This window comes from Molossus molossus, unplaced genomic scaffold, assembly GCF_014108415.1.
Source record: "Molossus molossus isolate mMolMol1 unplaced genomic scaffold, mMolMol1.p scaffold_m16_p_4, whole genome shotgun sequence".
Taxonomy (NCBI): domain Eukaryota; kingdom Metazoa; phylum Chordata; class Mammalia; order Chiroptera; family Molossidae; genus Molossus; species Molossus molossus.
The window spans coordinates 100,962,097-100,987,948 of record NW_023425377.1 but is presented as its reverse complement, the minus strand read 5'-3'; the positions used below and the strand labels follow the sequence as shown (position 1 = coordinate 100,987,948).

General features: G+C 37.8%; 1 long non-coding RNA gene across 1 annotated transcript; it reads right to left on the bottom strand.

The window, feature by feature from the left end:
• Positions 1-5,992: 5,992 nt before the first annotated feature.
• LOC118615862 lies at positions 5,993-7,818 on the bottom strand. The gene is made up of 3 exons (XR_004956496.1): positions 7,646-7,818; positions 7,436-7,520; positions 5,993-6,042 (listed from the first exon to the last, which is right to left on the bottom strand). It is a non-coding gene; the product is annotated as an uncharacterized LOC118615862 (long non-coding RNA).
• Positions 7,819-25,852: the final 18,034 nt, after the last annotated feature.

Below are 25,852 nucleotides of genomic sequence, written 5' to 3'. Positions count from 1 at the left end.
ACAGCTTTGTGGACAAATATTTTCCACTATGCCAGTTATTTTTCTATAGTAAACTTAAAAAAATCAAATCATTACCTCAATGACTATGGTAATTCCTCAAGTATTTTGCATGTATTACAAGTTATAAAAATCTTTACTTGAAACATTGTATTTCCATTTAAACTTGCATTTTAGACTTCAATTTTCACTTATTTTTTTTGTTTTACAACTGGGTTTTCTTTTTTTGTGATTTCTTTATGTCTCTTCTCATTTACTGAGATCTCGGTGCTTTTATGACTCTATATATTATATATTAATCATATCTCTTGCAAATGTTTAATAGTTTATTATATTTCAAATGGTATTTTTGATATTCAAGAAATTTTGTTGCTTAACAAAACATATTACTCTATTTTTGTTATTTCTTTCATTGCTTATATCTTAAAAATTCATATCCTACTGAGACCAGTGTCTATTTTTATATTCTTTTTAATTTAATTTAATTTAATTTAATTTAATTTAATTTAATTTTTATAATGTTTAACACACATCCTTCCAGACTTGTTTTTGATTCATATGCCAAATAAAGCAAGTAACTTAACCTCTTTATGCATCAGGTTTTTCCCCCATAAAATGTAAATGGTAACAGTACATAGCTTAGAGGAGAATTGTTGTGAGACTTAAGTTACTACATGTAAAGTGCTTAGAGTAGGGCCAGATACATAGTAGATATTTAATAAATGTTAACTGTTAATATTCACAACCACTCGTCTAAATTCTAAAATCTAGATATCTCTGGACATTGAAAATTTTTTTCCCAACTCATTTGGCATAAAACATGACCTGAACTGACATGAGGCTTGTTTTATTATACTTGGTGTGAATCTTCATATATTTTACTGCAGAATTATTGCTGTGTTTGATTTCAGGGTGCTGAACCAGACTCCAGTGGGTATATTATATAAAATACTACATTATATACCCTATATTTAATTTCTAAATGAATAAAATGTTTTAGGATATAGTTAGTCCCTGAATCCATGCTGTACTAGTAGTTAATCAGCAGTAAATGTCAGGAATCGTTATCTGTGTTCTATTATTTTACTTAATCAGTGTAATGATCCAATCACATATTCATTCATTGAACTAGTAGTTTCCAGAATCAACAAATAGGTCTTATTCAGGGTGTTTGGTATGAATCATTGACAAAGCATATTAATTTCTGTCTCTCTCTCTCTCTCTTTCTCTCTCTCTCTCTCTCGAAAACATTTTATCTCTTTGGAGACTACATCACCACGGTGTGTTACAATTAATAAAATTACTTTTGGGGGAGGTGAGAAATAATACTGTATTAAAGTGTAAGTGGCTTTGGATGAGGTCAGAACCACACGTGCAAGGATTCTGCTTCTACAGACAACAACAGCTGGCTAGATGGCCCAGACCCAGGATTCAGAACTCCTGACAATTGTGAACTCCTGACAATCCCAAACTTCATGGAAAACTCAAGATTTGAGCTTGAGGGGAGGGGCAGGCACGAGGCTTCTGGAGGTGCCTTTGGGTGTCTAGACTGAAGTTTTGAAATACAGTTCTTTCTCTAACCCATAAGCACAATTAAAAAAAAAAGTCACGAGTTCAACAACAGGTTTAAAACAATGTCTTCAGCTTTAATTCAAAACTGCAGGTTTCTTTTTTGAAATTATTTTCCTGAGCCTTTTGTTTTACCATATATTGTAAACTTTTATGTTAAAGAAAAAGTTATACATTTACAAATTGTGACATTTTTAAGAGAAAAAAGACTAGAATTGCACACGTATCTTGATTTCAAAAACAATAAAACAGATTGAGGAAAATAATTTTAATTGTATTTTTTTTCTTTATTGAGTTTAGAGAGAGAGAGAAAGGGAGAGGGAGATAGAAATATCAATGAGAGAGAACATCGATTGGCTGCCTTCTGCATGCCCCCCAGCCCACAACCTGGGCAGGTGCCCTGACTGGGAATCAAACCGATGACCTCTTGGTGCATGGGTCCATGCTCAACCACTGAGCCACACTGGCTGGGCACTTTCATTGCATTTTACAGGGGGAAGTGAAGTTCAGAGAGATGAAGATATATTGATGAAGTTATAGTAAATGGCAAAACTGGAGTTAGAACCTTTTGAACAGCCACTGTTTCCACAGGTCGCTCTCTTTCCACTGCTGTTTTTTTGTCTGTTGGAAAGATTCCTAAGAGAATAGATATTCTCCCCCACCCCCCAACCTTCCCTCTGTCCATTCTTGTCCCAGTCACTAAAGTCAACTACACATAATTGAATGTTCACTATATCTGTACAGTTCACAGCTCAGGAAGTCCTGTTTAGAGCTGTTACAACCATTACTATACTTTTATATCATAATTTCACTCTCCTTTCTTTTCTCATAAAATCTGCTCATGTGAGAGGTAAGACAGAAATCATTAACTTTTTTTTTTTTTCCGAGTGAGAGAGAAGATGGCTATGTTAAATTAATTGCTTAAGCCATAGAGGACATCAGAACGAGTGTCAGATGCAGAAGCAAGGTTGTGACCCTCTAAGCTCTTTCCGCATGGAATTAAAGTTGACTTGGAAAATCAGGAATTTTCTATTATGGTCTTTCCTTAGGAAATATATTTGTCAGTGTTTTCTTCCATAACAGTTTTAAAAATACAGAGTTGGGAAGTAGTCTACTATAAAGATTAAGAACTATGACTCAAAAAAAAAAAATCAGAAAATTATCTCCCTGTTGTGAATATTTCACTTCGTGTTGTCCTTAATTCTATACCTATAAATGGAGTCAACTAATGTACTAAAGTAATTTGAGGATATATGCATTATCACAACATCTAGGTGGAAATACTGAAGGCAGATCATTCATATTACTGTTATAGCTGAATACTATGAGCATTTGCTTAAGAACAATTCCCACTCAGATGACAAGGAACTGACATATGTTCAGGTAAATCAGAGTCTCTACTTTCCAGATACTTTTATTTTAGGAGAAAATCATACATGCATTCTTTCATGTGGCTTTACACAGGGTTTCCTTTTCTTTTTCACAAGAAATATGTCCATTTCAAGATACCTTTTCCTCATCCATTTCTTTACTTGTAAACAAAAGCAGTTCCTTTGTGACCATTTCTATGTCACTCACCAGCATTATAGATAGAACAACTGAAAAATGAGCATAAGAACATGGGACGGGCCACCTGTTCCATAGAGTAAGGATGTTTAATGACAGAAGAACAAACTGCAGCCAAGTCAAAATAACATTAACATTTGGATCACATATTATGCAATAAATCAATTTATGGCTGCTAACATATCTGATGAATATAAGGACTCCTATTATTTGTTTACATTGTTTATTTATTTTTAATTAATTATTTTTTGTTACAGATGTTTCTCCTTTTCCCTCCTAGACACCCTCCTCCCAATTACCCCCCCCCCCGCCCCGGCATTTTTGTCTATTGGTTTTGTGTATATGCAAATAAGTTCTTTGGTTTACCTCTTCCCTCCCCATCTCCCCAGGTTTGTCAGTCTGAAGCACACTCCTTTCTATATCTCTGTGTCTATTTTGTTCATCAGCTTATTTTGTTCATTATATTCCGCAAATAAGTGAGATCATGTGGTATTAGCCTTTCTCTGATTGGTTACATTGTTTGTTTCTTAAGTGAGAAATTAATACAAAGAGCTAGGTTTAGAATGAAAATCTGTTATGTGTGCCTTGTAACCTTTCCACAAATCCACTCAATAACCCTTGTTAGCAGACGTGCTGAACATCAGCCAATCGTCAAAAAGATCACCTAGAAAAGTGTTTTGAAAAAATCTCTACTAAACTTTTCTATTTAAAGAAGCTTGGTTATACATCTGTGCCCATGGAATATTACTTTCTATGATAAAGACATATGGAGCTTTTAAGATATAACATGTAAAACAATTTATTTTCCATGTTCATATTCACAGTAAGGAAGAAACCTTCATTTGAGTGGGTGATGTAGTTTGCCTTCCTAGACCCACTAATGGACGAACTGTACAGAGAATATAGTTGCTGAGGTGGTCTTTGTCTTTACTTAGATTAGTGGTTTATGGTTATTTTTATTTTTTATTTCACTTTACAGTGACCTGTCTCCAAATAAAAAATCATTTCACCTTGCTTTTCTGAAGCTGTTTAAGGATAGATTAAAAAACTAAAATGAATTTGGTATCCTTAGATTCTTTGCCTTCGTAAATAATTTTGGAAATATATTAACAGGGATAATGAGAATAAATTTCATGATGGGTTTAGTAACTGATGGCAAAGTTCACAAAAGCATATATTCACGTCACCAAAAAGTCTATATATAATTACCATGCTTTCATTTTTTCATGGGAAAATGTATCTAAAAATTGCTAGTATGCGATTATGAGGGCAGGTTTTATGTAGTTAGGCCAACAGAATAACATCTTAAATTTGACTTGTTACTAGTTTAGTTTCCTGGACAATTTTTGTAACCTCTGTAGGTATATGTTTCCTCATCTTCAAGAGAAGTTAATAAGACAGTCATGTCATGAGGGTAATTTTAAAGATCAAATGAACTAATATAGATAAGTACTTAGCATCGTATGTGGTACATTATAAGGGCTTAATAATATTACTTTTGCATATTAGTTATTCTTTACCAACAGTTAAATTCATATCTAGAAAAATTTGTTTTTTAAAAAGTCATTAGCTATCAAAGAATCTATTAATTCAGATAAAACCAGAGCATAAAATTTTTGTATTTTGTGAAACCCACAAGAGAAAATATTAAAATGTGCCTCTTTTCCACCACCAAATCATTCATTGTTTTTGTGAAGAGAATCATGTATCAGTATGAAAACAGTGCAGCAGAGCATCAATAATTGAGGCAGAGTTAATATTTCCACTCTACAGCTTCATTCCGAGGCTTAATATATTCACATGTAAACAAGATCAGAATATAAGTTAGGTTTGTAATGTATGAGTTCAGATACAATCTTTTTCTAAGAATTACGATACTTTTTCAATGTAACAATTGGATATTTTCATTATTTATAGCCATCTATTTGGATAAAAATATTGTGAAATATTTAAACAGCATGACTTAAAAATTGCAAAAAGAAAAAAGCATGCATTGGAAGTGGGAAATGTCAGTGACACAGGCAAGGATCTTGTGTCACTGGGACAAGAAGTTCTTGTAGAGATGTAGTAAATTTATTTTGCGAAGATTAAGGACCACAGAGAAGGCCACAGCACAGTATTTTTAATTCTCAAAGAATGCCAGAATCATATAACTGTAGATTTTCCCATAGGACCAGATAAATGATCTCACGTGAATGTATTTCATTATCCTTAAAGTAAGATATATAAATTTTATTATTATATTTTTTTGGTACATGCCCCTAGTGGGAACCAAACCCAGGATTCTCTGGTCCGCAGGCCGATGCTCCAACCACTGAGCCAAACCGACTGGGGCGAGATATAGATTTTTTAAAGAAATTTTTTCTAGCTTTATTGAGATGTAATTGACATATAGCATTGTATAAGTTTAAAGTTTTGCTTTAATCCTTTAGAGCAGTAATTTAAAATAAACAACCACCGAGGGACACATTTTCTGATCTTTCTGGTTATTTGTCTATGTTCCCCAGATCTGCTGATTTCCCATGACCTTCATGTCTCCATATTTGTGCATTAGCCCAGAGAATGCTGAAGCACAGCAGACAGAGGCAATGAAGATAGATGGAGCATCAGAGAGGCAATCTACAAAGGTTTACAACTTGACCTTCTTACATATTTGGAACAGCATCCTTAGCAGTTGTAATTACTTTTTTACAAGCAATTATATTGTTTTTCTATTCTCAAAGATGGTCATTGCTTACTTACATTATCAAATTCTTACCTCTATTAGATTTTAAAAATCTAGTTTATTTTCTCGTTGCCCTGATTAAAAAAAACTTCATTTGATATTTAAAATACTCACCTGTAAAAGTTGTTCATGCATTTTATATGTTCTTTTGTATTTTGATTTGGAGGAAAGGATAAGTGACTATCCTTAAAAAAAAAAAAATAAGAATGTTAAATGTATCTTTATAATATATATTAACATACAATACATATTAATGGTACCTAAAATATTTTAATTTGAAAATAAATAAATGCAAGTTAACATTTCCAATTTTAATTATTTTAATTTTATTTTTATTAATTTTAGAAGGAGAGAAAGGGAGAGAGAAACATCAACTTGTTGTTCCACTTATTTATGCATTCACTGATTGATTCTTGTTTGTGTCCTAACCAAGGATCTAACTCCTCAACCTGGGCATATGGGTAGGACACTTTAACCAACTGAGCTACCTGGCAAGGGACAAGTTAACACTTTTAGATTTCTGACCTTACTTTCCAATTATGGGCATCATGGGCTTTTTGATATTTTATTTTTAAAAAATAATTTCTGATCCTGCTTTCTCACACTTAATTACTTTTTCCTAAGAAATGTCCCAGTGGATTTCATAAGTTCATAATGCACGCACAAGCTTATTTAATACAATGACTAGCCTGCAAGTTGATGTTATTATACTGAGTACTTCTCTTTGTATTTACAAAGATTAAGGTATTTCTAATTGCACCCAAATTTGCAATAAATGCCATTTCTATTCTCTATATACTTCCAAAGGAAGATGGTGAATGAATCCTCTGGCAGAGTTGTTATGTTCCTACCTAGGCAGTCTCAGTTAAGCCTGCCTTATCAGCATTGGTTGTTGGTGTTCTCCTCTGCAACCTGTTTCTTCCCGGGGTTATAGTGGTAGGTAAACCTGGGAACCTCAAGAGACTCCTTGAAGCAGTGATTGGTAAGATTGGGATCAGTTGTTGGGGTATGTTCTCTGAACAGTGTGAGTTTTTGTTGTTGCTTGTTTGTTTCATTTTATTAAACATGAAGCCGCCCTAGACTGATGTAAGGTTGGATTTCAGATTTGGGGTGTGTGTGTGTGTGTGTGTGTGTGTGTGTGTGTCCAAAGTACTGAGGCTGTCTATTCCTCTAATATCTAACATCTATTGGTATTATGAAGAATATTAAGCAAGAATCATTAACATCACATCTTTTATGGCTCTTACTGAACCTTTTATGATTCAAATGGTTTCATCTGCAATGGCAATCCTTGGGTGAGGCAACGAGGAAGTCACCTCCAGGGCGTCCAATGGTATTTGGTGTGGAAGGAAGAAAAAACTAGAGCAACGAGTTTCTGCTTTTGGCTTCTCTCTTGGGAGCAGCTGCCTTTACCGTGTTTGTTCACAGGTCGTCACGTCCCCCTGCCGCCCTCCCCGAACGAGACAATGTTCTCTATCAGATTCTTTTGCCCATAAACAAACAGTACGCGCCTTTCTTCATTCTTTTAGCTGTTCATCATCGAGTCTACCGTCAGCTAGACATCCTAAACTTTCTCACCGAAGCTGGGGCTCCAGAGTTTCAGGGGTTCCAGTTATTTTCCTGGTTGCACATAAAGTGTTCATCATCGTGCTGGGCCCATGAGCTGCGGAGAAGCCAAGAAAACTTTCTTTTTACCCTTACTAACTCCAAGTTAGAAATCTTTGCAGCAGCGACCGCACTTTTCGTCCTGGGCTCTATCCCCACCACGCCCACCCTGCCCACACTCACCCTCGGAGCCACCTTTCCGCAGACCCCTCCTCTGCACTGTCCTTGACTCCGGTTATCCTGGCCTGGCAGGTTCTGGGTACGCGTGCCTAAAGGCTCTGCTGCCGCCTCCGCCCGCGTTGTGCTCCCCGCGTGAGCGCTGGATTATTCCAGTCTTTGAGCATGGCAGATTTCCACCGGATGACATCATGGAAGCTGAGTGAGTGCCGGCTCCGAGAGGGGGACGGAGAAGGGGAGGGGGAGGAGAGGAGGGGTGAGGACTGGGAAGCAGAGCCAGAGCCAGGCTGCCCGCCACCCAGCTGCACGTCCGCAAGCTTGGGAGGAGCGCTCCGCCCGCTATTGACAAAGGATGGGAGGATGCTTGTGCCCGGGATTGCTCGCTGTGCGCAGCCCGGCGGCCGCCTGAGCGACTTCGCCCTCCGCCGGTGAGTGATTGCAAAGATCATGCAATTAGACTTGTAGCGAACGAGCCCGCACCCTCCTCGGGTCGCAGTCCCGGGCGCCTGCGTCCTTGACCCAGAGCGGGGCTTGGCACAGCACTAGACCGGGGAGCCCAGGCAGCAGGTGCCATTGCCTGGTGGGTCCGCACAGGAGCCGAGGCTCCTTGGCTGGGGCTCGTGATGGGTGCTGGGACTCAACTCTCTAGCAGCGGGCTCGCCCTGTAGGTGCCGCTCTTGGTGAGTGGAGGCTGTTCCAGCCAGCTGCGTGGGGTAGTTACCTCTCTTGGCCGGCCAGCGCCCGCCCTGCGTGCCAGCCGTTTCTGGTGGATCCCAGCGCGCGGCGCGCTGTTTACACCAGCTAACTACTAGTCTCGGAGCCGCACCCCTCGGAAAGCGCGGAATCCTGAGAGCCACTTTCCCGGCGCACGAGCTACCGGTGTGGGCGTGGGGAGCACCGGCGCGGATTACCCTGGGAGCGCGCGCCACGGACCCGAGGGCAGCCTTTGTCTTGGGTTTAGCGCTGATGCGCTCAGACCTGAGGCAGGTTACCCGCAACTGTCGAGTCGGATCTGGGTCCCCTGCACCCGCCCACCTGGGCGAGGGATGCCATTGTGTTCCTGCTGCAGGCGGGACTGAGAGCTGGGACTTAAGACACCAGAGGGTACTGGGCCCATGGGTGAGTGTCGCAGTTATCCAGGTGCGGAGAGAGCTCCCTGAGCCCCAGGAAGTGAAGTGACCAATCGAGGCAGATAGACGCCCAAGTTCTGTCCTCAAGTGGTATGAGTGACAGAGCAAACTTATAATACTCTTGCTCTCCCACCTCCGCTCCCCGGTTTCTGAAGCGCTTATCCTGAGGATAATTTGTTGCTGGTGGATGCAATTGGAGGCGTATCCAATCTGCAGCTAGAGAGTTCCACGTCTTCCGTGCAGACCCTTTTGTTATACAGTAGTTTGGAAGATGTTTGCTTGCACAACGTGTTTGAGACTGATGTCTGTTCTGTTGCAGAGCTTTGTAGGTTTAAGAGAAAAGATTTGGAACCTGCTCAGGTACCTTAGTTTAGAGTTGTGCTGCGTGTAAGTGCTAGAAAGCCAGCCTGTCAATACCCACGCCTCCTCGTTACCGTCCTTACCTGTTGGTTCGACACACGTTTTATCAATGAATTCCTTCTGTTTGGCAAAAGTCCAATTTTCAGATCACAGAGAAATGGCGATAACTATCGGAATATTGGATTTAAAAGTTAGTTTATTTCCAAAAGAAACACTTTGTGGAAAAGGTTTAAGGAAGAGGAAGATTGCTAATTTGGGGGTCAGTTACTTTGGGGGGATTTCATCCACTGCAATCTAAAATATTTATAAATTTAAGTGCTATTTCATATTCATGAATTTAGTGTATAATAAATGATCCCAGGATACTAGATTCTTGCTATGCAACTTTGATATTCCAGCATCTAATGAAATGCTATGGTATATGAAAGTAACAATCATGGTTATAATTCAAAGTTCATTTTATTTTATTTTTTTAAAAAGCCTTCGGATTGTTCCTCTTCCTTTAAAGATAGGTGATCCCAGTGAAGCTTTTCTAAAGCAAACGTATCACACTTTCTTGGTCAATGGTTGCTTTTACGACAAAGTTGAGGTCATTTCAGAACAGACATGCTAGAAAATTATTGGAATAAGAAATACGGTGGAAGTACAAAGGAACTGGGTGAGATAATAGAAGGAGGTTTTACTAAATATAAATGGTGGGACTAAGATGGGTATCAGAGAATGTCACATCAGTTTTGCTTTTGGAAAAGCTCTCTGTAGTTTTTATATGCTGTTGTTCCTTCCAAGAAGTGCATCATTAAATGTTTGATTCTGCTCTATGGAGTCCAATGATATGACCAAAGGGAGCTTATCTTTACCCAGGATTTTTGGTCTTAGCAGCAACATTTTCTCCTTTGATTCAGAAATAATTTTTATTTCATTATCTGTTCCCTTACTTCTTATCACAAAGGGTTCCACCTGTGTCTTCAAATGTTTTATTTATTTTCTAACATTATTAAACTCATCTTTTTAAAATATATTTTTTTATTATTGATTTTAGAGAGAGAGAGGGAGAGGGAGATAGAAAGGTCAATGAATGAGAACATCAATTGGCTGCCTCCTGCATGCCCCCCACTTGGGATTTAGCCCATAACCTGGGCATGTGCTCAGACTAGGAATCAAATCAGCGACCTCTTGGGGCATGGGTTGATGCTCAACCATTGAGCTACACCAGCCAGGCTTAAACTCATCTTTTTATAGTAAAGTTTAAGAATTTTACATGAAGGTTCCTTGAGAGCTTGTTGCTCATATTGGCTGCTTTCCTTAAATGTTGTAATAACACAATCTCTTTCTGAAACTAGCTCAGTGAACATATGGTCACCCAGTGAACATACAGTCTGCTATTGTGCTTACGTGATGGGCTGTACCTGACATAAAAATATACATTTATATAAAAAATATATAATCTCAATTAGACAATCAGGCAACAAAGCAGGAGGTATGTGGTATTTGGCTCACAGTTTTGCAAATGATATTTTCTTTAATAAGATATGTTACCCCCTGTATGTGATAAGTAAAAATGTACATAAGGAAAAAATGTTATATTTTATGTCTGACATCTTTAATTTCAAAAATAGTTGTTCACGAAGGTAAAAAATGCTCCAGTACTTTTCTATACATACACCAGAATATGTAAGAAAAGTCCTCAGAAAGTGTAAGCATCTTATAAATCCATATGATTTGATATAGTTGATAGGCAGTTCAATGGTCTTTTTTAAAATATGAAGTAAAATGATATCCTTGCACCAGAGAATATTCTCATAATGGTCTTTAATGTGTTTCACAAATACCTTGGCTATTTTGTTACACAGAACTCTTAAGTGAAAAAGATGAGAGGAAGAGGACAAAGTTGCATTAAGAGAATAAAACAGAGCTATGGTATATAGGCAATAGTGATGTTTCAAGATCATGGAAAAGAGTATTGTGTCAGAACACTGGAAGATTTCCAAAAGAAGATTATGTAGGAGGAATAGTTTATACCATTTGCTTTTATTGTTCCAATTGTTTTCATTGTTCCAATTGCTTGAGTTGAACAGATACCTCAGGATCTCTGTGATACAGTGAGACTCTTCACTTTTCTTGAGGCAAAGTTGTATCTTGAACTCAATCAGAAGTTATTTTATGGGCTTTTCCATGGTATAATTCAAATTGTAGTTTAAGGATGCTTCATGGATCACAAAACATTATGATTTTAGCTTTCATGTAGACCTTTGAAATGGAACTTGGTCAGTAAAACCTTTTTGGCTGAAAGGTATTGGTGTTTTGGCTTCTTCTGGAATTATGTTAAGAGTGAAAGCCAACATGAATAGCATCATTGAAAATATTCAGAAGTGTGATGATATCTTATTCATAGGGTTCAGATAATATTGTTAATAGAGTTTTAAAAAATAAAATTAAAGAAAATTTGAGACAAAATCTCTATAAACTAAAATTATTCTTTTGTTTATATATTGGACACATCTTGCAACTTATTGGACCTCTGTGATACTAGTGATTCACTTTATATGACCCAGTGTCAGAATGATGAGTACTGGATAGGAAATGTGTGTTCTAGTTTTGACTTTGTAATCTAATTGAGGACAAATCTCTAAACCACTTGAATAATAGTTTCATTTTACATTAAATAAAGATGATAATATCTACATTGCCTTTCTCAGGGATTGGTGCATAGCAAATGAGTTAATTTGCAAAAGTGATGTAGAAAATGTGGGAAGACCTAACAGATATGATCTATCAGTTAATTTTTAACTTCTAAGTGTTGTCAGTTCAAGAAGTAAATTTATATAGAGGTGAGTCTAGTTTGTGATTTCTATTTTAAACATCTTGTATTTTCAATTATTGGCTTTCTTGACAATGTATTTATTATAATTTATACAATTGTTAAGTAGGTTGTTATATATCTTTTTTACTGTGAGTTTACAGGCAACAAATGCTCTCATTTTTTATGTTTGAAAACTTTTTTTTACAGCATTCATTTTTAAAGAATAGTTAAGCTGGGTATGGAATTTTTGACAGTTATTTTCTTTCAAAACTTTAATTTGCTATTCTTTTGATTCTGGCTACTATCTAATCTGTCAGTCTTATTATTGCTGTAAAGATAATGAGTCTTGGTCTCTCACCGATTTTAAGATTTTTTTACTTGTCTTTATTTTTCTTCAGTTTTACTATGATGTTCTCAGATACGGTTTACTTTTTAATTACTCTCCTTAGAGTTTGCAGAGCTTCTTGAATTTGTGGATGGATGTATTTCATAACATGAAATTTACTGGTGAATTCTTGGTATATAGATCTACTCCATTCTGTCTCCTTTTTTTTTGTTCTGAGACCTCAATTATGTATTTAACATATGGTTTTACTGTGCCCAACATGTCTCTTCTACTTGTTTTACTATTTTCTCTCTCTCTCTCTTTCTTTTTCTCTCTCTCTTTCTCTCTCTCTTTCTTTCTTTCTTTCTTTCTTTCTTTCTTTCTTTCTTTCTTTCTTTCTTTCTTTCTTTTTCTCTCTATGCTTGTATGAATATTTTCCTTTGATTTTTTTCTTCCAGTTAACTAATAACCTTCTACATTATGTTTATTATGCTGTCTGGCTCATCTATGGGTTATTACTCTAATTATTGTATTTTTCAGTCTTCAAATGTGTATTTTATTCTTTTCTACAGATGACAATTTATCAATTTTCTCAATTTTCCCCTCTTTTACTTTGAACATACCATTCAAAATTATTTAAAAATTTTTGTCTGCTAATGCCAATAATTGAATTACTGTGAACTTTTTAGTGTCTCTCTTTCCTCTTGATTTTTAAAATTATGTATAAAAATTGTAGAGGCTCCAGATGATTTATCCAAGCCCAAAGAGTTGTCAACATTTCTTCTGCCAGGCAGATAAATGCAGTGGTGGCCAGTCATTGTAATCTAATCAGCAAATGAGCTGACTTAATGAACTTCTTCCACTGCAGGGGCACCAAACTGCCAAAGCACAGAGATCTAGAACCTTCCCCTGGCGTTTTCACAAGTACTAAACACAATTCCGGGCAAGACTTCTGAGAATCCTGCTCTTCTTTTCAGAAGCTTTCTTAGGGTCTTTGCCTCCAGTCCTATGTACAACTTCAGGCGTCAGCTAATGTTATGTGAATAAAACCAGACATGTGTCAGCTTGGTGCTTCATTTATTTCTCACTGGGATCTTGCACCTCCTGTCTCTCTATTTTTTTTTTTTATCTTTAGCCCCACGAGACTGCCAAACTTTCTGCTGGATTCTCCATCCCATGTTAGTGGTCCTCTGCTCAGGCAAAGCCCATATTCTCAGCCTCTTGCTGTGTGTCTAGATTGTCAAATGCCCCCACTCTTCATCCCGGGGGAAAATGCACCCTCAGAAATTCCACTTTCGCCTTCGGTGCTTCCTTCATCTAGAATCTTGAAGCCTGTAGTCTTTGCTGCTTCAGAAGCACTCCAATAATTTGTAAGAGAACTTTCCCCTTAGAGTTGGCTTTTCTAGTTTTTCTTGGTGATGTCGGTCCGCTGTGAGTTACTCCACCATAACTGTCTGCTGAAGTGGGTCATTGTTTTTCACCGATTACACAGATAGATGTATAGGGATGCAAGATCACTGTGACAAAACTGGAGTTAGTAGTCCTCGCCTACAGGCTCCTAGGCAATCCAGCTAACTCTAAACCCGTTTGATTAAAAAAACAAACGCATTATAGAAAGAGGCCAGATTCTGCTAAGTAGTTATATTATGTACAATATGGTTTGGAAACAGTTTGCCTATTTCCTTTTTGAGGTGGAACTTAGTAGCAACAGTGAAAGCCAAAAAAGTGATTCAAACAGATAGTACATTCAAATTCATTGTAACTGAACATAATAAATTGGCAAACCTTTTCTTTCCCTGAGGAGTGATGCTCATACAACATGTGCACACATACAAAAGTAACTCTCTTCTGAACATAACCTATGATTTAGGAATCATTCTGATTTACACATAAATTCCACATATAGGGAATGAATCATGTAGGAAGGCTGAAATCTCCCTCTACTATAGAAACAAGGTCCTTTTTTTTTCAAATTGTTACTCTGAAAAGCGAGTGATACAAACTAATATCTTGTCATATGCATATAATAGAGTTAACAAGTTAATAGTGTATCAGCTTCTTTTCTTATTGATATATGGTTAAAACTCATAATATGTTTCTTCAGAGGAAATGTTACAAATGATGGTCAGGTGTTTTAGAAATGTCTTTAAAGTATACTGTTAAAGACCTAAATTAACTGTATTTCTATGGATTAGCCTAGAATTTTTGTTGAGTCTGTCTAGGGATGGATGGATACTCCAGATGAACTGAATATATACAATGCCATTTAAAGTGGTGTATGTTTCAGATAACACATAGGAAACCCCCTACTTCTGGGGACACAGTCAGGTGGAAGCTGGAGAATACCTGGAATGTGCTCTTTTCCTGCCTTGCAGTCAGTGTCCTAAGGTACATTAGAAAATTCACCGAAGCTTGGTGAGACATGAACTGGGTACTGTGGTGTTGCTGGCTCATTATTTGGGGCTGACACCATGATAAGTAATGCTTTGATTCTCAAAGGGTATATTATTGCATGCCTTTTGGGCCCTGCCTTGCTGCTTTTCAGCCTTGCTGCTTAGGGAACCCCTCAATCAGTGAGAGGGGTGGGCGCTTCTCAGAGGCTTTCTCAGAAGGTCCAGGTTGGATGGAACCTCATTTGGCCATGGTGATGAACCCTGGAATCCTCTCTCAAAGACGAAATTAGATTACATTGGTTTAAACTCTTTTCAGATATTTAAATATTCAGATTTCTTTAACTCTAAGGGGAAAGAAAAGTTGCTTAAATAAACCTGGTCTCTGCCCTCATTACTCCTCAGATCCAGCCTGTATTTAGTAAATGTTTTATGTTATCTGGAGATATCTTTTCTTGTGCCATTTATTAGTCTGTAAAAGTTTGCCACATATAAGTTTGAGACAGAATGGAACCCATGCATGATTTATGTAAGCTAAAGTGTTTTCTTGTGGGATTTACTGTTAAAAGGCCTTTCACCTTCTGGAGTATTGGGTTGTTGGGGGTGATGGCAATTGTGTATGCAACAACAGTCTATATATCCTGGTCAGTCATGTTTCAGATGTTGTGAGAACAGTTTTTATCAATTATATTTTACAGAAAATACATTTCCAGAAAATGACTGGAACAAAAATGAGGTAGTCTGGTAGAATTATAACTAATATATACATATTGCATGTCAAAGTGAGAAATTAGAACAGAGAAGAGTTATTTGTAGATGACACTATTATGATGGATTTTTAGCCACAACAAAAGTATGTGTCTGTTGCTCACCAAACTGTGTTAAATATTGCCATACAAGCTCTCTGTCATTTTATATCTCTGATAGTTTCTTTTCTTGTCTTAACTGCCTCGCTTTTGATAGATCACAGATCACTATTTAAGTTTTAATTAGTTATGGCTTTGTGTTATACAAGAAAATTTCTGACCTTCTCTGGGGGGTAAAATGTGACTGGTTTCCAATCCGCTTAGTCTTAGGTATCTGTGTGTCAATAAACTCTGGTAAAAGGACACTGACGAAGGTAGAGCTTCCTATAGCTCCTGTGTGGTTTTAGTCTCAGTTCATAAAAATTATAGGCTCCCTGAACTCACGTCCCTCAGACATTAGCAGTAACAGAAACAGTTATTGTTCCTTTAGGTTATTCTGGTGTAGAATACAGCACTGCTTTCTTCTAATAGTCCAGGTAATAGGGAGTTGACTATTTTTTTAAAAAATGTATTTATTTATTATTTGTTTTTGTTACAGATGTTTCTCATTTTTTCCCCATTGACATCCTCCTTCCCTTCCCCCCCTCCCCATCCCCAGCTTTGTTGTCTATGTTCATTGGTCATGCATACATGCATGTAAGTTCTGTGGTTTATCTCCCCCCCCCCCCAAACCTCCCCTCTTTTGAGGCTTGTCTGTCTGTACCCCACCTCCAGGTCTCTGGGTTAATTTTGTTCAGCAGTTTGTTTAGTTCATTATATTCCACAAATAAGTGAGATCATGTGATATTTACCTTTCTCTGCTTGGCTTGTTTTGCTTAGCATAATACTCTCCAGGTCCTTCCATGCCATCTCAAAGGATAAAAGATCTTTCTTTCTTATAGCTGCGTAGTACTCCATTGTGTACATGTACCACAGTTTTTTTATCTACTCATCTACTGATGGACACTTGGGTTGTTTTCAGATCTTAGCTATTGAGAGTTGACTATTTTTTAAAACAAAATAGAACTCTTGGCATGTGTTTTCAGGATTTTATGTTTTTAAAGTATGTGTATTCCTGTATGAGAGATAATCACACACATACATGTCCATAGGTTTTAGATATTATTCATTGTTCCTTAGAAAAAAAATTCTATATAAGTTATTTTCTTTATTTGTTCAGCTACTATATATTTTTCTTCTATATTCCAGGCATACTAAATTTAAACTACATTTTTTTGATAATAAAGCTTTTTGGTGTTTACTGATGGGAAACAAAATGAAGAGTCAATGTTAGAATTTTACAAATGCTTAATGTACTCATGCCCATGAATTTTTGTGTGCCAAACATTCTTTTTGGGCGAAATAGATAGAAATACATGAATAAAATTTTTAATGTTCATTTTGTAAATGAAATTCACCCAAATGTTCTATGGTCATAATAGTAGAGTGCTTTATATGTATCTACTTCAAAAGTTACATACGTTAGAGGCAATATTTTGTCTTGGTAAGTTAAAATTGTACATGATTAAAAAGGAAACCTCAGAAGACATGACAAGGGTTAATGTTTGTTATGCTGCAATAAATCCTCATGATGAAGGGTTCTTTCAGGTATATTCAACTCCTGCTACCAAAACCATTTCCTTGAGGTTGCAGTAAAACAGCCAAAGCTCATAGCTGCATGAATGTCTACAAAAATGAGAGAACCATAACAGAGGCACGTTCAAGGAAGGGAAGGAGAGAGGGTGATGGGGGAAAGAGTGGAGGAGGGAATGGGGAGAAGAGAGGAAAAGAGACTGACTTTGTTCCTGTTCCTAAAGGGGTCTGTTTGCCTGGGCTCATCAAAGCCCAATCAAACTGGAACAAGAGTTTTGCATCAAGAGTGTAAGGGTTTATTTATTATTTGAGGAAATAGTGCTCCACCCAGAGTCACAGGTGAGCTTGTACTTGAAGACCTGGCTCCCCAGTGGCTTTCAGAGGATGGGTTACACAAGGAAAAAATCCTAGATCACTGTGGCTAAAGGAGTGGGGTTGTGGCTGTACAGATTGGTTGAGGTCAGGGTAGGGAGTAGATGATCACTTACTTAGTCAGGTCCTGATGTCAGCCGTGGCATTGTTCTGTCGGGTTACATGAGGGTGTGGTCTGGATGGTCATTTGCTTCCATGGGTCTGGGCTGAAACACAACTGAAGTCAAGATGTTATCTTTAGCTTGATAGAAAGAAACTCTTTCTGTGGTCAACAGACCTCGGGCTTTATTCTTTTCTTTCTTTTTTAAAAATATGTTTTCATTGATTATTTTAGAGAGAGGGGAAGGGAGAGAGAGATAGAAACATCAGTGAGAGAGAACATCAACTGGCTGCCTCCTGCATGCACCCCATTGGGGAATGGGCCCACCACCTGGGCATGTGCCTGGACTGGGAATCAAACCGGTACCTCTCAGTCCATGGGATGGCACTCAATCCACCGAGCCACACCAGCCAAGCTGAGGCTTTGCTCTTAAGGCAGTTTAATGCTGACCAGAATCCTAAGGGCTTAGTGATTAAGGAAGGGAGTGGACTGACAGAAAGGAGAAAGGGTCATGTTAAAGAAATGGGGTTTCTGTGCTGATTACGTTCCCAGAGAAGTACTAGTGGAAGATATTTTGTAGTGTCCCAAATGGAGGGACACAAATTTCCTCATAGATTTATATTGTACCAGTCCATCTATTAGTAAATTAGGGCATGTGACAACAGCTGGCGTTAAAGGCAAATAGTGGTGATGAAGGATCGAATTCAATCTGAACTTTGAATAACAGTAGAAAAGTAGAATGAGAATTCTTGTAATTAATGTGAGAGCTTTGATATAAGGAAGGATCTGTTTTGGAAATCAAGTGTGGACGATAGAATAATACAGGAAAGAGTAGAGAGCTGGCTAGTAAAACATCAGAAGAGGAAGACGACCCAATCAGGACTGAGGTGGGTGTTGCAGGCGTGTAGCCAAGTGCTTCAGCAGTCCTTTCGTGGAGGAGTTACCACTACGCCCAGAATCTGTGCACATCATTATCAGTTTATTTTTTCAATTACAGTTTTCATTCAATATTATTTTGTATGAGTTTCAGGTGTTATTAGGTTTATTTTACATGCATTTGCTCACCGTGACTAATTTGTCAATGAACCATATGCATATGGTTTACTACCAGTGTGGGTTCAGGTATTTTCCACTGAGTATTTCTGCATCTGTAAAATTCAGAGTTAGAAAATCCTTTTGGCTATTATTATTAAAAAAAGCGTATGAAAATCATCATTGCCATGGAAATGTTGGGTTTCATAGCAGGGAGAACAGTGCAGAGGGCCATTCACTGCACTGTTTCTCCAAGCACATTCATGAAGGACCTCATTCAGAACCCTTTAGAAGAGCTAGTAAAATGCAGAACCCCATCTCAGGCCAACTCTTGGATGGAGCTGAGAAATCTACATCTGACCAGCTCTCTGGGTGATACATATACACAATGAGCCACAACGTTATAGAACGCTATTAGAATACAGTCTATCCTGTTGGAGTATGAGCACACATCATGGCCGTACAATAGAAATCTTATTCCGTCTCATTTTTTTGCTCAAGCAATTCTCCCTCAAACCATTTTAAAGTGCAGAAAATAATAAAGACATAAAGATCTACAAATACCAGGAATGTGTGCTCTGGATTCTTTGGAGGCGAAGATTTCCCCTTCCTCACTCAACAGGAGGCCAGATGCCCGAGAAGCCATTTTGCCCTGGGAAGTATTACAAGTAGCCACCTGCTGTGTTAAACAGATTGCAAAACCTGGGGAAAAGAACAGATTTTTTTCCCCCAGTGGAAAAACTAGCAGCTTTTATCTTGCAGATAAAATCAGTGGAAGGAAAGCCAGAGGCTCTGTGGGTCATAGCCCCCTTGTGATGCTGCTAATGGTTAAGCAAGGACAGTGAATGACCCGAGTAGGGAAAGTGCTTCTTGCCTGGCCGGCTGCTTTCTTGGAATGGTCCTGGGGTTGTGCTCACAGTGGCCACTGAAATATGACACTCTCTGATATGATGCCATTTTTAATTTTAAAAGTATCAGTGGTTCTCATAGTTTGGTGTGAATCGCGTCACCTGTAGAACTGCTAAAAGTGTACATTGTGGGCCCCACTCTCAGTGATTCTGACTGTTTAAATGAGAACAAGTCTTTCATTTTTTAAGTGACCTGTGTTTCCCAGAGAGATGGACTTACAGGTGTTAGCTAAATGTGAGCACATATGTTATAGCACTCTCAGTTCTTAGGAGGATAATATGTATATAGTTAATCCTCACCTGAGGATATTTTTCCATTAATTTTTTAGATGGAATGGAAGGGCGGGAGGGGGGAGAGGGAGAGAGAAACATCAATGTGGGAGAGACCCATTAATCGGTTGCCTCCCGCATGACCCCAAATGGGGCTGAGGATTGAACCCGAAACCCAGGTCCATGCCCTTGACCCAAGATACTTCCAGCGCTCCGACCATGAAGCCAAACTGGCCAGGGCTTATGAGGATATTTTAAAAAAATAGACATTGTTACAGCAAATAATTCACTACAATAATAATTTTTAAAAAGGTCTAGAGTTGCCTCATTTATTTCATACCACGGAGAGGGTGCTGAACTTGCAGCCTAAAAATAATTTGAATATTCTGTTGCATATACAGTTTGTTAAGCTGTATATTCACCATATTATGATAGAATGTGGACCACACACGTCGTGATTTACTAATCGCATATCAGGAGTAAGGACTTCAGATGAGCTTAATTGGGCATCCATCACGCACTTTAGAAAATGTTTCTTCTCAACAGAGGAAGCGCTAAGGAATGTTTTGGCGTATGGCAGGAGCAGTAGCTTAACTGAAGGGTCTCACTTCATACAGACCTACTGAGTTTTCTTCAGAGCTTCTAAACAATACTGAAAACAGTGGCAGCCAACAGAAACTCCTTCCTAACATCACTTCATGAATAGAGCACCGTCAGAGCCACCACACACACAATGACACACATCACTGGAGTTAATAGAGAGCTTAAAGGCTTGATGTGAAAGCCCCCATTTCCCGAACATTCTGTAACAGCTGGGTGCCAAGGAATAGAATTGCTTTCCTATTAAATACACCTATTGCACAAGCAATGTTTACTCTGAATCCTCAGGAGAAAACAAAAGGTTCATTTTTTTTGTAATTTAAGGTTAGGTTTTTCTGGAGTAATTAGAGAAACTCCTTTTTAAAATCGATTCAGATATTAGAATATATCAGCATATTGTCCTCCAAATATTTTAAAGAAAACTGCCATTGCTAGCAAAATACATGGAAAAAACTAAACGACCTTAAGTGTCCAGTTACCTAATGTGTTAGAGTTAGAAAAAGATGTGTTTTTTTTTTTAATGTGGTTTTACTGAGTTTTTTAGAGAGAGAGATAGAAACAGAGGTGTGACTGCCTCCTGCATGCCCCACACTGGGTATTGGGCCCACAGCCTGGGCATGAGCCCTGACTGGGAATCGAACTGGTGACCTCTTGGTGCGTGCATTGATGCTCAACCACTGAGCCATGCCAACCGGGCCAAAAGCTGGTTCTTAAAATAATAGTAATTACTCAATATCATTTCCTGTTTCTTACACAATAATGAACTTGTTTTAATATCCAGAATATAGATTCCATTTTCTTGGGATAATATTAATAATATTAATCTAATTACAACTTATTTTACAGCTTGATGATCTTATTCACTAACTTCCCTCTTTAATGATATCTGCTTAAGTGATAAACTACTTAAATTAACCAGGTCTACCACTTCCCATTTACCAAGAGTAATTATCAGCTTACACTTCCTTTTCACTCTTTTTATGGCCCCAAAGAAAAAACCATGTTGAAATGTCATTTATTTTTGTAAAATTAATTTCCGATATCCTGTTTAGTGAGTCTCATTATGAAATTCTTGCTCTTCTGTTTCTTATCTCACTTTTTTCCTTAAACCTAGCCAAGGTTTCTTTTATCTTCTAGTTCTTTCTCTAGTGTGAAGGAAACTACCCTGGTGCCTCATATCCAGTGACTTTCTTGTTAGCATTTTTGTTTCTCAGTCACATTGGCTATTTGAGGCTACCCACTTATGACCTCTGTCTATAGTCATGTGCCTCTTAATGACAGAGGCAGGTTCTGAGAAATGCATCCTTAGGTGATTTTGTCCTGCAAACAACAGAGTGGGTATACTTGTACAAACCTAGACAGCAAAGCCTACTGCTGTAACTGTGTGGACCATGCTTTTATATGACTGGCAGCGCAGTAGGTTGGTTTACACAAGCATCACCACAAACACAAGAGTACATAGTGCATTGCGCTATGGCATCACCTTGGGCACAACAGCACTAGGCTGTAAGAATTTTTCAACTGCATTATAATCTTACGGGACCACCATCACATATCTGTTCCATTGTTAACTGAAAGGTTCTGTGTTTCTTGGCTAACTGGAAGATTGTTATGAGGCGCATGACTGTATTTCTAGTCATTCCAAGATATCATGAGGGCTCCCGGCACACATCCAAGCTTCACTGCCCCCTTGGGCTCACAGTCCAAACGACAGACGTTCCCTAGCGGAGGAGGCTCCAGAAGGTCTGTTCTGACTCACACCTTGAGCTCTGGTTGTATACCATGGGCTGACTATTGTAAGCTCAATGTTGTGGTGGGAGAGATTTTCACGCCTTCCTGGGAAGTGATTCATATTCTGTTTATTAGGAAAAATAGCCACAGTGGGTAATTGCTGTAGTCTTTCCCTGTCTTTGTTATGATTCTCACCTTGCCACCTGTCACCTGATTTCTAGGGATTTGCAGAATCTGGGAGAGTCTGAAACTCTTCCATGATCCCTTCTACAAAATGAATGTTTCCTTTTTCTTCTGAAGTTTTGGGGAAAAATTATTTTTCAAATATCCATGTTGTATAAAATGATTACCCCAGGTTTATTTTGTCTTAGTTTCTATCAATCACAAGGTTTTTACTGATTCACATTTATTACTTATGATAAAATAATAACTCACATTCATTTTTACAATACCTCTGTCATTATAGTATTGAACACTGTCTGAACCATGATCAGAATTATTCTCTCAAGCATATTTATGACAGTATAAATTTTAAATGGGCATTTCTTGTATTTCCAGAACCTTGGAATATTACTTTATGGGGCAAAATGCAGTTTTCAGAGGTGATTAAGTTAAGGATCAAGAAAGGGGGAAATTATCCGGGGTTGTCTGGGTCGGCCAGTAGTGATCACAACAATCCTTACACAAGGAGACAGGAGGAACTGGCATTAGAGGAAGAGATGTGGGGACAGAAGCAGAGAAAGAAGCGATGTGCTTTGGGTGGAAGGAAAGGCTGCAGGCCAAGGGGTGTCGGTGGCCACTCGAAGCTGGAAATGTCAAGAAAACAGATTCTGTCCTCAGAGCGTCCAGAATGAAGCAGCCCAACCAACAAGATTTCTGATGTCCAGAACTATCAGATAAGAAATTTGTGTTATGTTAACCTGCCAAATTTATGGTAAGTGTTATAGCAAAAATAAGGAAGTAATACAGTTAGCATCAGGATAAGAGTGTTAGATTGTCCCTCCCTAATGTCGACAGACAATATTGTGCTGTACGTGGTATGACATGAAACTTGATTGGCACTCATTATTTTCAAATGTTGACTCTTTGCACAGTGAGGCAGGTTATATATCTACAGTACCATGATAATAAAAGTAACAGTACCTTTTTTCTAGGATTATCGAAATATGTCTGTTTAAATATTTGTGTGCTTATGAACATGAGTATCTTTTCCATGCATTACAAAGATTACAACGTAGTCCTCACAGCCCTGTGAAATATGTGCTATTGTCCTAGTTTTATAATGAGGACACTGAAGTTTAGTTGACAAAAATTATTTAAGTCCTATATGATAGAGTTGAAATTCCAGTGTTGGTGTTTCTGACCCCAAAAGTCAAATATTTGTTTGACCACCATGTTGTGTTGTCTTCTGTATATTTGACATTTCTTGAAACCTTTTGAGCAAAATAAGTCTGAAATGTTGTCAATAGATGTGATCTTCCTGTTTTATCTTAAATGTTAAAGAAACATTTTTTCCCCATTTTTCCTTCTTATTTTTCTCTGCTATGTTCTTTTACAAGTAACTGCTATATACTGATAAAACCTCCCTTTAAATAGAGCGATTCTGATTATGATATTCAAATTCTAGAAATTATAGAGTATTTGACATCTTATAAAAACCCTTGCTTTTTAAGATTGCATTAATTCCAGAATCCTTACTATAAAAGAACATAAAAACTATGCTATTGGACAAACACTGGAAAATAAGTACTGCACTCGAGAAAGGATACTTAAGGAAAAAAATACCACCAGAGTTTCTTATATAAAGGTTGGAAGTGCCGAATGAGATTGTTAGTGGAAAAAGGATACTTCCAAATTGGGAGATGTTGAGTGGTTGATGGTTTGATACTATTAACTGCTTTATTTGAATAATAACCATTGGAGATGAGGACACATTTTGCTTCTAGTCAAGAGTCAACCCAGAAAATATTCTTATAGTCTTGCTAGCATTTTGACAAGTACAGTGAACTCTTTTCAGTCACTAGAGTAGGTTTTAGAGGATACACATTAGGTAACAAGAAGTTAAACATGAACTTGTGAGTGGGGGGGTCTGTGTTGGGAACTGACTTCAGATTGATTGCCAGCTCTGGCCGGAAGAGGAATTTTCTTTCTCCCCACCCTGTTCCCCTTCCTTCTGTGGACAGCAGTGCTATCCCTGTGTGTCAGGAAGAGTACACCTTTCCGGATGGAAGAACTTTAGGTGTACACAAACTGTTCTTAACTGTTAGAGCTGCAAAGCGGGTGTTGCTGCTCACAAACTGAGGGTTCCCAGTAGAAAATAAGAAGTTATAGGACAGGGAGGTTGTCCAGCTTATTCTTAATGGTGTCTCCAATGTCTGAAAGAGTGCATGAAATACAGTAGTGTCTCAATAAATCATTTTTGTGTGCATGAGCTGGCCAAGCATTCCCTCCCATGGTCACAGATGACTAAAGACCAAGAGATTATATATTTGTTTAGGTAAGAATCATATCTCCTATTTCCGTTGCTTTGTGTAATAATGCTTGCTTGTTATTATTACTATTATGAATATATTCTCTGACCATAGTTTTGCTTCTCTTTAGAAATGATATTGTATTAACCCCCCACACCCTCATAGAGGGCAGAGCTCCCTGGCCCTCAGACCAGGCTCTAAGACTCCTCAGAAGAGTGTCAGTATGTTCTCTTCTATTTGGAAGGACTGAAGGAGAGCAATGTCTACTTATAAACAAGCTATTATACATAGGTGTCTTTCACTCCTTCAGATTATGGAAACGCACTGTGAAACTTGAAAGAAGTTGGGATTAGACAAATCCCAACTTTCATGTAGGAAGTGATTCTCATTCCTATAAGTAAATATTTTAATTAAAGATTATCCCTCTACATTTGTAATTGCAACAAATTCACCATGGACTCTCCCTCCTTTCTTCTGTCCCCAAATAAAGCCAGTTTATGCATCAGCAGTGGCTGAAGTCCAGTCCAGGCTGCTGAGCAGGCTCTATACTGTTAAGTAAGGCTGATCTTCTACAGAAAGTCAGGCAAACAGTCTTGATGCCAATTGTTGGGCAACATTTCTAGATTTTTATCTCTTGCTCTTCTACCCACTCCTAGAAAACTGCAGAAATATCAGATTACCATTACCCCCACACCTCCACAGACAAGTATTCAATTCTCTTTCATTTTATTTTGTTTATTATTTCATTCTTCCTTCCCTCCTTTTTCAAAACTAGTTTTTAAAAGTCCAGTAAGATTAGGGATAAGGCTAACTTCTTAGACACTGTTTATTGATAAAATGAATATATAGAATAAATTGTATTAAATATCATGAACACAAACATTTTTTCTTTTCTTTCCTTTTTCTTTCTTTTCCTTTCTTTTCTTTTCTTTTTCCCATTTTGTGCCTTCTAGCATCTTGGTTCTTGCTTGCAGTTTTCCCCACTATCTCTAAAATGATGTTCTTTGAAGTATGGGAACTTCTCAGTGACTAAGGAACTCATAAGTAGCCTTTTCCTTAGTACTGCTCTCTATTATACAGTGATTAAGAATTTCAAAATACATTTCATTTTGGGGACTAAGATTAGGAATATGCTTTGATTCTCCTGAGGGAAAATGGCAGCACAGTGGAGATACAAGAACTAAATAATTCACCAACTTTGGGAAATGGGATATGCTGCCTTTTATCAGTATGATAACTTAAAGAAAATAAAAATAGCTGAGAACAGGCAAAGGAAATAAATTCAACATCCTTCATTAACATGACAGGAGGTAGAGCAGGCCCCTTGGAAGATGGGATGATAGAGA